At 56.0% G+C, this 12,336-nt stretch overlaps 1 protein-coding gene across 1 annotated transcript in view; it reads left to right on the forward strand.

Annotated features, from left to right (window-relative positions):
- The window catches only part of SORCS2 (sortilin related VPS10 domain containing receptor 2), a 491,862-nt gene that overhangs the window by 292,756 nt on the left and 186,770 nt on the right, over positions 1-12,336 (forward strand). The gene's annotated exons all lie outside the window — the stretch shown is intronic.

Genomic DNA, 12,336 nt, shown 5'->3' on the forward strand with positions numbered 1-12,336 from the left:
GGAATTTTCCTAAGGGTGGATTCCAGGTCTCAAGGGCCGCCTAACCTGGCCCAGCCCCCACCAGGCTTTGATGCCAAGCCTCAGTCCCCGATGCTGTGGCTCACACCCCGCACCTCAAGCATTCTTCCAGCTCCTCTGTTCCCCACCCCCCACTCCTGCTGGGAATTCCCGGCCGCACCCCCCAACCACCCACAATGAGGCAGTTGCGGAATTCGGAAGCTCTCAGGAACTGCGTGGTCTGGTCTGCAGCAAGTCATTTGTGTTATTATTTGTCTCGTTCTATTTGGGTGCTTCCTATTTGAAATGACACTTCTGGGCTTCGGAGGGGCCTGGCGTCCTCCCAAATCGATGGGCTCCCTGGGAGATGGTGTGCGTCGGTGCGCTTGACCCTGGGCAGTGGGGGAGAGGAGCCGGACATGGTAGGGCCTGTCCCCAGGGAGCGACTGGCCTGGCCCGCTGTCAGACTAGCTTGTGTGTCCTTCCCAACAAATCCAGAGTGACATGAGCTACCCCCCAGCCTCTCCACAGCCCCGCTCCATCAGGGCCACCAGACTCACCGTGGCCTTGGCAGGCACGCCCGGCTGAGGGGTGCAGAGGGACTAAAAGGGCAGGGTCCTCAAGATCGAGACCTGGGTACCAAGGTGAGCAAGCGGGCGGCTTCAGCCCTGACCCCTCAGGACGGTGCCCAGGGACACGTCCAGCAACACGGCCCTCATTTAGCCCCGATGGCTGTAACCCAGTTTGAAAGACCCCATAGCTGGGAACAGAGTCATTGCAAAGGTGTCCCCCTCTCTGCTTTGGGTCATCTTCCCACCCCCAGAAATAAAACCAACAGAACCATCCAGAGAGCTGGAGGCTGGAAGCTGATGCCCAGCTGAAAACCCAGGGTCTCACTTTGTCCTTTATGTGAACCGGGCAGGGGGCTCCAGCTGCTTGCGTCTGTTTCTTCGTTTGTGCAGTGAGGGTCACTGGTGGGAATGAAGGTCAGATGAGGTCGTAAACCCAGCATCTTTATCTTGGACCTGGAGCAGCTGCAGCCCCGTGGGCGGTCCAGGCTGAGGACCGTGTAGTATGGTGTCTCCTCTGGACTCGGGGCCTCGCCGCTCCACAGCCTCTGCCTGAGAACCGGGCTTTCACTGCTTCACCGCCGCTGCGCGGAGCAGACAACTCCCTACCGCACCTGGGCGGGGCCGATTGTCAGGGAAGGTTCTGGAAAAACACTCCTGCTTTGTGCTGTGCCCTCTTTCTCCCCTTCCCTTCTCGGTTCCTGCCAGTTCCCCTGCCGGCCCTCCTCAGACCCGCAGGCACACATAGAGTCTTTGCTAGGTTCCCTGGGAGCCCCCCTCCCCACCCCCACCTCCCCTGGTTTCCCCAGGAGCCCCCTGACACCTCCCCCCTGGGTTCTCTGGGACCCCCAGCACCTCTGCTCAGGTTCCCCAGGAGCCCGTGGCACCACACTGCCGCCCCCCAGCCCCACCTCCGGGAGCCCCTGACACTCCCCCGGGTTCTCTGGGACCCCCAGCACCTCTGCTCGGGTTCCCCGGGAGCCCCTGGCGCCACACTGCTGCCCCCCTGCCCCCAGGCTTTGAGAGCTTCTGGCGCCTTTCCAGGCTCCAGGCTCCTCTTTGGCCCCAAATCCAAGGTCCTTTTTCTGGATGTTGGACTCCCAGAGCCCGGTACCCTGCCCTGCTCCTCGGAGCACTGCTCATTCAGAGTGGACCCTGGGACAGCCCAGAACAGGCTCCTGGTGGCCCCCTGCTAAGCTGGGTGTAAGCCCTTTGCTGCTGGTCTGTGAGGTCTCGGGAGGGCAGGGTCCAGGAACAGTGGCTCGGGCAGTGCCTGCTGGCTGGTGGGTGTGGAGTTTCCAGCATCTGAACAGGAAGTACAGTCGCACTGGCGTCAGCAGCCATAGAACCCCCCCCTCCCCTTCCCTCCACACTCAGCCTGAAGCCGGCACAGAACAGGCGCTCAAGAAAGGTGCACTGGAAGGAACTGTTGAGCCAAGGGAATCACGTGTCTCAGGGATTCTGAAGGATAAGACAGGTTCATTGAAAGGGAAGTGGTCCTCACTATGGAGTAAGCAGATGCAGCCGGTCAGAAGCCAGCTCGAACAGACCGTCCTGCGGGCAGCCCTGCAGGGTGGCCTGGTCCCAGGCCCTGCACCACTTCCCATCCCTAAGGTGTTGGCAGAGCTGCAGGTGGGGCTAAGGAAGCAGGCCCCAGGGCCAGGCCCTGCCCAGCCCAGCTCTGTTCTAGAAAGATCCACTGACAAGCTTCACAGCACCTAACACAACTGAGCACAGAGCATCCACAGAGCCGTGGCAGGGAGGCTAGAAACCACGTGTGGGAGAGCTGGCTGGGAGAGGAGCTCCTGGTGCAGACACTTCCTGGATGGGGAGGCGGGCACTGACATGTGATCGTGAGTGCTGGCATGGAAAACCAGGGCCCCCCTGCTAAGGAAGGGGCTGGCCAGAAACACTGCCTGGGCTTACGCTTGGGCTCAAAACATGGAAGCAACCTAAATGTCCATCAACAGACGGATGGATGAAGAAGAGGTGGTGTTTACATACAGCGGAATATCACTCGGCCATAAAAAAGGATGAAATAAGGCCATTGGCAGCAACATGGACGGACGTGGAGATTATCTTCTAAGTGAAGTAAGACAGACAGAGACAAACATTGCACGACATCACCTACATGTGAAACCTAAAATATGCCACGAATGAACTTCTCTCTGAAACAGAAGCAGACTCACAGACACAGCACAGACCTGTGGTTGCCGGTGAGGAGAGGGGATGGGGGGTGGCGTGGGATTTGGGGTCAGCAGACACAAGCCGTTATTACAGGATGGGCAGACAGCACAGTCCCGCTGCAAAGCACAGGGAACGGCATCCAATGTCCTGGGGTAAAAGTCGGAATGGAAAAGAACATGAAAAAGTACATGGAAGTGAAAATGTTAGTTGCTCAGTCGTGTCCGACTCTTTGTGACCCCTTGGACTGTAGCCCACCAGGCTCCTCTGCCCATGGAATTCTCCAGGCAAGAACACTGGAGTGGGAAGCCTTTCCCTTCTCCAGGGGATCTTCCCAACCCAGGGATCGAACCCAGGTCTCCTGCATTGCTGGCGGGTTCTTTACCATCTGAGCCCCCAGGGAAGACGCTGAGTCACCTTGCTGTACAGCAGAAATTAACACAACAAAAAATAAAAAGAAAAAGAAATTAACACAACATTGTGAATCAACTATACGTCAATAAAAGAGATTAAAAAAAAAAAAAAAGACTAGCCCTGAGTTAAGGAGAAGATTTCCACTAGGGAGAAAACCCTCAGGAAATACTGAGAGGACTCCGCAGCGGGTCTGGGCTGCAGTCAGCATATGAAAGCTGACACGGCAGAGAGCATCACCCGCCAGGCTCTGCGAGAGGGAGAAATGGAGTCAGAAAGTCCAGCCACACAGGGTGAGTGCCCGGCCCTGTGAAGCCCCCAGGGACAGGAGTGCATGTCTGGACACAGCCCGGGGTGGAGCAGAGGAGGCAACTTGAGCCAACAGCCTGGGCTTAAACTGAGCTTCCTGTAGTTACCGTGAGATCCTGCGCAAGGCAGGTGATATGCCTTGAGCCTCAGTTTTCCCACCTGTAAAATGGGAAGGCCTGCTCCTGGTCCAGTGTGGTCATCCTGTCCAAGTGAGGTTGAGCTCCACCCTGGGTGTGGTGTCCAGAGTGTGTGAGTCCCCAGGTCTATTAATCTTCCCCCAAGACTCCTTTCCCATTGGAGGGAGACCACGGTCTTAGAGTCTCAGGGCAACCTGACTGGCATCTCCCCCACCACTGCTGTCACGCCCCATCAAGGGCACACTGAGACCCCTTCCAGCAGCTCACCCATCTAGCTGGCACCTGACCCCACATTTCACACTCAAAATCTCAAGACACATCATGGAATTTTCTAGAATGACTTGACCAGTCTATCAGTGGCTTGGGCAGATCTTTCCCTCGATGATTCCACGAGGATGTATTTGTCTGCCCTGGGTGGCAGATCAAAGCCTCATCTTTCCAGAGCCCCTGGGGTTGTCGGTTCCTGAGGACCCCGGGGTGGTGGCCCCTCACCATCCATCCCTTCTCATCTCACATCAGCAGGGTGGTCAGCTGGGAAACCGTCCTAACACACAATGCCCCCTCTGCTGGGAGGGAGGTGGGGGAGGTCCCCGGAGACTGGAGTTGAGTCCCGGCTGTGCCATGGACCCCCAGGGGACTCTGCACACGTCCCTTCCCAGCCGGGCCTCAGAGCCCTGGCATGGCCCTAGGGTCTGTCCAGGGGCTATGCACAGTGACCATGCGGAGGCGGGGCTGGTCCTCAGAGTTCTGATCATCAGGGCACAGGAGGCAAGTCCACGCAGCTGTGCATCCTGCCAGAGAGGTCCACACGGGCGCGGTGTGGAGTCAGCACCCCTCAGGTGGCCCCGGGACCGTGAGTCCACCGCACGGGCCCTCCTCCCACCATGTCCAGTCTCATCGTAGGTGTCTGAGGTCTGTGCTGTTGGCCCCTTTTACAGATAAACAAACTGAGTCTCGCTGAGGTCCAGGCCTTGCTCAAGACCACAAGCTTGCAGGTGGCACCAGCCACATAGGGGGCGTCCCCTTCCCACCTGTGTGGTTTTCCAAGGTAGCCAAGGAGATCCTCAGAGCCGGGGGCTCACCCGTGGGGGAGGGGTGGGAGCTGAACACATGTCCCTGCCAATGAAATAATTATAGAGTATGAAAACGGCTCAATTAAATCATTTTTCTTTTAAAAGTGCACATGTACAAACACTTAGCAATTAAGCAGCCAATTTACAAATAGCAGTTTTCCAACTGCACTTGCCTTTCATATATCTATTTGCCGGATGTAGAGTCTATTTTTATTCAAAATTTTTAATTTGAATAAATCTAGATGGGATGATCACGTTTGAGTTACAGTCAGAAGAACCTGGAGACGGTCTTAGCAGTGGGCAAGGTCAGGGTATAGGCTGGGAGGAGGCCTGGCCCAGAGGAGACCCTGGGTAATCTCTGTTCCCCTCCTCCTCTCTTCTTCCCCGTCTCTCCCCCATCCTCCTTTTCCCCTCCCCCCCTCACTCCTGTTCTCCCTTCTGGACATGCTCAGCTCTCACAGGAATTTTGACCATCCTGAGATGAACCGGGGAGTCTCCCCTCAACAGGCAAGTCCAGGGGGCACTTGTTGGCTGGTGTTGAAACATCGGGCACATCTGACTGGGTTCTATGGGAAACTTGCCCAGAGATGGATACTTGCTCACTGCAGGTCACACAGCCTTCCTGTCCTGGTACCTGGCGGCACTGTAGGAAGGAGGCAGCCTTAGATTCAGGGTTGGTGCTCTGGGGCTGTGGGAAGTTTAGAGAAGAATCAGGAATGGAAGGCATTTAACTGAGTCATCCGTGACTCAAGCTTGGTGAGCGCATTACAGAGATACCGCACTCCAGGTACCAAGAGACGGGGACCTGGCCTGTGCGTCATCTGGAGTCTGGGGTGACCCCAGGCAGTTCTGATCTCCATCTCTGGTTTGCATACTGAGTGGTGCCTATTTCTGGCAGCCCCCAGACACACAGGAAGAGGCAGGGACCACGCAGCACTCCAGCTTTCACTTTCCTTCCTTGGAGTAAATCTTCTGAACACGGACACCGTCCCTGCTGGGCTTGTTCTTCCACTTGTATTTCTTTGAAAAGCAGGTGGTCTGAGGACAGAATGAAGTGAAATCTGGACACCTGTGTGGCCCCCGGGAAACAAGGTCTGCCTGGGTGAGGGTTTCCCCAAGGAAACCAGCTTCAGGGCGGGGAGGCCAGGAGGCAGATAACAGGCAGGGACGCCGCAGAAGAAGGGCATATGACCTCAGCCTTTTCCATTCACAGGGGCCCCAGGGACCCTGACTGCATCCCTCTGGTGCCTGAAGGGGAAACCGATGCCCAACCCTGAGGGTGTGCCTGGAGCTCACACCCAGTAGCAGCGAGGGGGCACGGCCCAGACCCCGACCACTAGACCCCTCGTTCCCAGCTAGCCGGATATCACAGTACCTCTCAACCTCAGGGGTCTCAGGACTCTCCGACCGGTGCCAGGTGAAGGATAGCCAGGCTGTGGGCACCGGGAAAACGTGCTTCTCTGAACTCTCCCATCTTCCAGCCCCACTGCGTCCTGCCAGCTTGGTCAGGTGCTGGTGGGCAAGCCTCAGGTTTGTCCTGACTCCCAGTCCAGTCCATTCCTAAGCCACACCGGGGGCCACACCCCATCTGAGCAGTGTCTCCCATGCCACTCAGGTCACCCTCCACCACCTCCCACCATCTAACACCTCATCTGCCCTGCTCAAGCGATTCCACCCCCCTGGGCACACATCCTGCCTTCCTTTCTGCTCCTCCCCAGCCCCGCAGTCACTCCAGTCTTCCTAAAGTAACAGTGACGACGAGCTCCTACCGGCTGCTTCGAGACACTGTCTAACACGCCTCACCCCGTCACTCTGCTCATCCCCCCTGCGACGGTGCGTTCCAGACAGGGACGCAGACCCGACCACAGAGCCCCGCTCACACCGTGCAGAGCCCGCCCTGGCCTCCATCTGTGTCTAGACCAGCGAGCCCAGTAGAAATAGAATGTGGATTGTCATGAAAAAGTAGAAACGGGTGACTTAAGAAGACCTGGAGGCTCCTGGAAGGTATATTTCCACGGGAGAGAAGCTGGTCTGAAAAGGCTATAGACAGCGTGATCCCAGTACTGTGTGTGATATTCTGGGAAAGGCAGAAGTATGGAAACAGTGAAAGGATCAGTGGTTACAGGGGTGGGGCGGGGAGGGAGGGTGCGCAGGTGGGCCCAGGGTGATTTAGGCGGTGACACTGCTCTCTCTGACACCGCGGTGCTGGGTCCTTGTTGCCGCATGTTTGTCCATAGAACGTACAAGCCAAGAGTGGCCCCCGTGTGAGCTGTAGACTCTGGGTGACGATGCTGCCGTCAGAGCGGGCGCGCCAGCGGGAACACACGTGCTGCTCTGGTGGGGAGTGGAGATTACGCGCGTGTGGGGCCCGAAGACCTGGGAAACCTCGGTACCTTCCTCTCCATTTAGCTCTGAACCTAAAATTCCTCTTAAAAAATTAACTATTCATTAAAGAAACGGATGTGATGCACCTGAATAATGGACTTTGTTTAGTTCAGTATATCCAAAATACTATGTCAACAGGCAACCAATATGGGGTTCCCCAGTGGCTCAGCGGTGAAGAGCCCGCATACAACGCAGGAGCCGCAGGAGACGTGGGTTCGATCCCAGTGTTGGGAAGGTCCCCTGGAGGAGGGCATGGTGACTCACTGCAGTATTCTTGCCTGGAAAATCCCACGGATGGAGGTGCCTGGCGGGCCACAGTCCATAGGGCTGCAAAGAGTTGGACACAACTGAAGCGACTTGGTACGGAACCAACATGACATTATCATGGAATCTTTTGCATTCTTTTTGATCTACTAAGTGGTGCCTGTAATGCAGGGCAGGCCCAGGCTCTCTGCGGCATCTGGGGCCATCCGTGCCTGGTCCGTCCACCTCTTCCATCCCTGGCCCTGTCATCTTTCTCCCGATCCACGGTAGCCCCTCCGCCTGCTCACCCTGCTTCTCATGGAACCCCAGACCTGGCTCAAATGCCCACTCAGGGAAGGAGAAATAATACCTCCCAAGACTGTTGCTGTTTCTGTGTGTGCTCAATTGCATCTGACTCTTTGCCATCCCATGGACTGAGGCCCACCGGGCTCCTCTGTCCATGGGAATTCCCAGGCAAGAATACTGGAGTGGGTTGCCATTTCCTCCTCCAGGAATCCTCAGAGATACCACATCTTAATCCTTGAAGCCTGCGGATATGTCACATGGCAAAGGGGACTTTGCAGGTGTGATAAAATGGAGAGACAGGGAGGGAGTTCCCTGGTGGTCCAGTGGTTAGGCTACTTTCACTGCCAGGGGCCCCAGTTCAATCTCTGATCCGAAAACAAAGATCCCACAAGCCAAGTGGCTTGGACAAAATAAGAATGTGGGGAGATTATCCTGGATGATCTGTGTGAGCCCTGTGTAATCCCAAGGGTCTTCATCATAGGAGTAAGAGAGAACTGGGACCATAATTGAAGGCAATTTGACTACGGAAGCGGAGACGGGAGGCATTTACTTTGAAGCTGGAGATGGGGCCATGAGCCAAGGAGTGCAGGAGGCCTCTGGAAGCTGGAAAAGGCAAAGAAATGGATGGCCCCCACCCTGAGCCTTCCAGCAGGTGTTCCAGGGCATCAAGATGCCTTGATTTTAGTTCAGAAAACCATTTTGGACTTTTGATCTCCTGAGATGCATAATAATGGATGTGTCTTGTTATAAGTCTCTAAGTTTCTGGTAATTTGTTACAGCAGCCACTGGAAATTCATTCACCACCACCACCACCACCCTCCTTGGGGATCACCAGCCACCCAGTCAGCACTGGCCGCCTCCTCCTCTGATCCTGTCATCCACTGGGACCCCCTCAAGGACAATGGAGATGAAGAGGGCCTGGGTGGAGGGCTGGTGGTGTTGGGGTGAAACGTGCCCAATTCAGGAGGAAGAGTCGACAAGATGGGGGGTCTGTGGATTGGCTGGGCAGTGAAGATTGCCGGGAGAAATATCAATAACCTCAGATATGCAGATGACACCACCTTATGGCAGAAAGTGAAGAGGACCTAAAGAACCTCTTGATGAAAGTGAAAGTGGAGAGTGAAAAAGTTGGCTTAAAACTCAACATTTAGAAAACTAAGATCATGGCATCTGGTCCCAGCACTTCATGGCAAATAGATGGGGCAACAATGGAAACAGTGACAGGCTTTATGTTTGGGGGCTCCAAAATCACTGCAGATGGTGACTGCAGCCATGAAATTAAAAGACGCTTGCTCCTTGGAAGAAAAGCTATGACCAACCTAGACAGCATATTAAAAAGCAGAGACATTACTTTACCAACAAAGGTCTGTCTAGTCAAAGCTATGGTTTTTCCAGTACTCATGTATGGATGTGAGAGTTGGACTATAAAGAAAGCTGGGTGCTGAAGAATTGATGCTTTTGAACTGTGGTGTTGGAGAAGACTCCTGAGAGTCCCTTGAACTGCAAGGAGATCCAGCCAGTCCATCCTAAAGGAAATCAGTCCTGAATATTCACTGGAAGAACTGACGCTAAAGCTGAAACTCCAATACTTTGGCCACTTGATGCAAAGAATTGACTCATTTGAAAAGACTCTAATGCTGGGAAAGATTGAAGGTGGGAGAAGGGGGTGTCAGAGGATGAGATGGTTGGATGGCATCACTGACTCGATGGACATGAGTTTGAGTAAGCTCCAGGAGTTGGTGATGGGCAGGGAAGCCTGGCGTGCTGCGGTCCATGGGGTCGCAAAGAGCCAGACATGACTGAGCGACAGAACTGAACTGAACTGAGGGAGGCATGGGAGCTGGGCATGGCCCCTGGCCCTGAGACGGGGATGAGCATGGCTCCTGGACTTGAGCGGGGTGACGTCCCCCCTTAGAGTCTCCCAAGGTTCTCTGGATGTGTCCATCTGTCTGCTCTCTCTGTCTCACCAGCCAGCTTGCCACCCCCACAGGGTAGGGCAGTGTCTGTCCTACTCACCAGGGGATAAAGTGACTAGAACACAGTAGATATGCAGTAAACATGTGGGGTGGGAATGGATTTGAATACAGAAATTTCAATTCCCAGTCCTGGTGTGAAGCTTACAGCATAAAAGAACTGAACAAAAGAAACAAAAAGAGTTAAATGAAAGAGTGAAGGAATGAACGAACTGATGTCCCCAGTCCCTGGCAAGCGGCCTGGAACTTGGTGCTAACAGCCATTTGAGGAATTGGATTGCATTGTCCTGTAGGGTGAGGCATTCCTGATGCTTTCACAGCTGGACTCTGCTCTGAACAGACCCCATCTTCCCTGTCCAGAGAGGACAGGGGAGAGGGGGCCCTGTCCTTGGGCCTTTGCACCTGTGCCTCTGTCTACCTGGAACAGTGCTAGCTTCTGGGGTTGTCATATTAAGTACCATACTGCCTTTAGGCGGAAACTGTGGTCCACAGTTTGGAGACTGGAAGCCTGGGTTCTGGGTGTTGGAAGGGTTGGGTCCTCCTGGAGGATCTAGGGGAAATCTGTTCCCTGCCTCTCTCTGAGTTCCTGGGGGTGGCTGGCAGTCCTTGGTGTCTGTAGCTGGCACGCAGCACCCTGTCTTCCTTCCTTCCCATCTCAGCCCAGTGTCTGAGGGGCCTTCCCTGCCATGCTCTGAGACAGCACTTACTGCCCTCTCTGTCCTTCACCCTGTCTGTGCTTCTTCCCAGTCCTTGTCTCCTTTGACAGAGCTGTGTTTTCGCTTTTTTATCAGCCACCTCCCAGGCCCTGATAGAATACAGATTCCCAGGCGGCAGGGCCTGGGTCCCACTCTCTCCCTGCTGAGGGCTCACACCAGCAGGTACCCTTGAGTAAGCAGGTGTGAACAGGCTGCTGTGGCCACAGATGAAGGAAGGGAGGCAGCTGGGCTGGGGTGTCTGGATGGAGGGAAGCGTAGGTGGCCAAGTGTCTGGAAGGCAGAGATCACAGGTCTTAGAGGTGGCTTGTTGGAGGTGGGAGGGAGAGGGGAGGGGATCAAGAGGCTGGAGGTTGCCAGGCAAGAGCTTCCAAGCACAGCTGTTTGTTTCCCTGGGGGTTCTGGAATTTCCTGGGTCTTTAAATCGATTCCTCCCGTAATGGGCCTCCAGCTTCCTCCTTCCCCAAGGAAAATCAATTCTCCATGGTGTTGAGAGTAAGTGCTTCCCTAATGTCACCTGGGGAGGGGAGCGTGTAGAGTCAGAGGATCCTGTTGGGGGAAGGAGACTGGGGTTGGGCAGCCCCTGCTGGCGTTCCCGGGAGTCAGGGGGCACAGGGGCTGCTTTCTGTCCTGGCCTGGGGAAGGACCTTGTGACCTCAGGCCTTTGAGGGACCTGACCTCTGGGGACAAGGCGCCACTGAGCACCAGGGCCATAAACATGACCCATCTTTCTGGAGCCTCAAGGAAAGGGCAGGCTTAGGGAAGAGGCAGGGAGGAAACACATCCCTGTAGAAAGGTGAGGCTGTCCTATAACGGGGTGCAGCTACAGCACTGCCGGTGGGCTGGGGCCCTCACCTGGGCAGCTCCAGGCCTCCCCCTGGACCCCGGCCACACTGGGGGAGCCTGAGACTCACAGCCCGACCCAGCCCTTCGATGGGTCCAGAGAGGGCAAGGGGCTGCCCTGGCCACCTGCAGCCCAGGCCCCACACAGGCCCCGTCAATAGCTGAGATCGGCCGCCCTTAGCCCTGGAGCTCGGCTCCGTCCAAGACTGTCTCAGTGGTGATCAGATGGATAGGTCCAAGGGGCACCAGCTCAGCGGGCCTCAGCAACCCTTGGTGCCCGCTCCTGTCCATGTCCCCACCTCGGGGTGATCTTCCTGACTGGTCAGAAGACCAGATGCTCTGGGAGAAACTGAGGCCTCTGGGACTCCACATGTCAGTTTAGGGAGTGGGTGGAAAGTGCCACCCGGGTTGGACCGTGCCTCCGGCTCTGCGGTCACTGCACTTTTTAACTAGCTGGTCCCAAGGAGTGCTGGGCCCAGGGTGCCTGAGCTGAGCTCAGCTGAGGGTGCTGAGCTTTAACATGGGATTAATTCCATGTCCCAATGCGCTGGCTGCTGTGAAATCGCCCTTGATGCCTATATCTCTTCCGCTGCTGTGGCTGCTCTGGGTGGAGGCTAGAGCTCGGAGGTTCCTTCCTGCAGCCCTTGCCTTACAGACAGGAACGTGGGCCCCTGGGCAGGAGGGACTGACCCCCAGGCCCTGCTGAGTAGAGTGGGTGCTGACACCCACCAGCTGGCTCGAGGACAGGGGTCTGATTCCCAGGGCCCCTGGGGGCGCACGTGGTCAAGGAGAAGGGTGCAGCTTCCTGGAGGACCTCACGGTCCAGAAAGGGAAACGGACAAGCAGAAGGACTCAGGACCTTCTGTAGAACAAACAGGGCACCAGCTGTTCATGGGCAGGCTAGTATGCACGTCCTGAGTTGGCCACCTGTTAGCTGAGTGATTTCAGGCAGGAACAGCTCCCCTCTGGCCCTCTGCAAGATGGACATGAGGACATAATCTGTCAGGGTTTTCTGAGGAGTCAAAATAACGTGGCCAGGACCTGCGAGGCCCTTCCTAATGAGAGTGATGCACAGAACTCGCACAGACCGCGGACAGGTGGGGCCCTGTGGAATGCCCAGGGCAGGCAGCTCGCTGGAAGACAGTGCTGGGCATGCCCTGGGTGTCCCAGAGACCCCTGGCACACAGCTTGTG

The sequence above is a fragment of the Budorcas taxicolor genome, chromosome 6, assembly GCF_023091745.1.
Source record: "Budorcas taxicolor isolate Tak-1 chromosome 6, Takin1.1, whole genome shotgun sequence".
In the NCBI taxonomy this organism is placed as follows: Eukaryota; Metazoa; Chordata; class Mammalia; order Artiodactyla; family Bovidae; genus Budorcas; species Budorcas taxicolor.